The sequence below is a fragment of the Pristiophorus japonicus genome, chromosome 28 (genome assembly GCF_044704955.1).
Source record: "Pristiophorus japonicus isolate sPriJap1 chromosome 28, sPriJap1.hap1, whole genome shotgun sequence".
Lineage (NCBI taxonomy): Eukaryota > Metazoa > Chordata > Chondrichthyes > Pristiophoridae > Pristiophorus > Pristiophorus japonicus.
In genome coordinates, this window is record NC_092004.1 from 15,154,491 (window position 1) to 15,155,233 (window position 743).

The 743-nt window shown below is 46.7% G+C and overlaps 1 non-coding gene across 1 annotated transcript; it reads right to left on the reverse strand.

Moving 5' to 3' along the window:
* Positions 1 to 202: 202 nt before the first annotated feature.
* trnan-guu (transfer RNA asparagine (anticodon GUU)) lies at positions 203 to 276 on the reverse strand. The gene has a single exon. It is a non-coding gene; the product is annotated as a tRNA-Asn (tRNA).
* Positions 277 to 743: the final 467 nt, after the last annotated feature.

Sequence of the window (743 nt, forward strand, 5' to 3'; positions counted from 1 at the left end):
ATGGGCTGGATGGAACATGATCCATGTAAAAAATTGTCATCGTTTTACTTGAACTGAATGCTCATAAAATATTGGAGTGGGAACTAATTGGATAACAGCACTGCTGGCAACATTGACGGAATAGATTCGTGCAGCCAAAACGCACAATGACAACCTGGGATTGTGCGGCACCGAATACTCGGGGAAAAACAGTTAAACACTTCGTCCCTGGGTGGGCTCGAACCACCAACCTTTCGATTAACATCCGAACGCGCTAACCCATTGCGCCACAGAGACTGATGGACGTATAAGGTGCAAGACATCCAAAACCAGGGTGTCAGTCAGTTAAAGCTTCAGATTGCTCCGACCGGGATGGAACTTGTCCACTCTCAGTTGTACTTTTCCCAAATAAATGGAGGGACATTCATTGTGGATGTGTGGAAGCAGTCTGGTCCCGCACACTGCAGACACTTCCATGTCAGCACCAACCAGCTCTCCCACAACCGGTGTGATCTACTTTCCAGCCTTCCGGTGCCTTGTCTGTGACAAAGTATTCTGATTGTCCCGAAGCCGGTATTTGGTTTGAATTCCTTTTCAGCTCCTGACTGCGGATATTCCTGTGATTAAACGGGAACTAAATGCTTACAGGGACAGTTGGATTCACCGTTTCTTTGCTTGGTGAAATTTCAAAGATTGAAAGCAACGCACATCAACCCCAAATGTCCCGTGAGATGGAAGCCAAGTTGCTGTTTCAAGCTTGAATG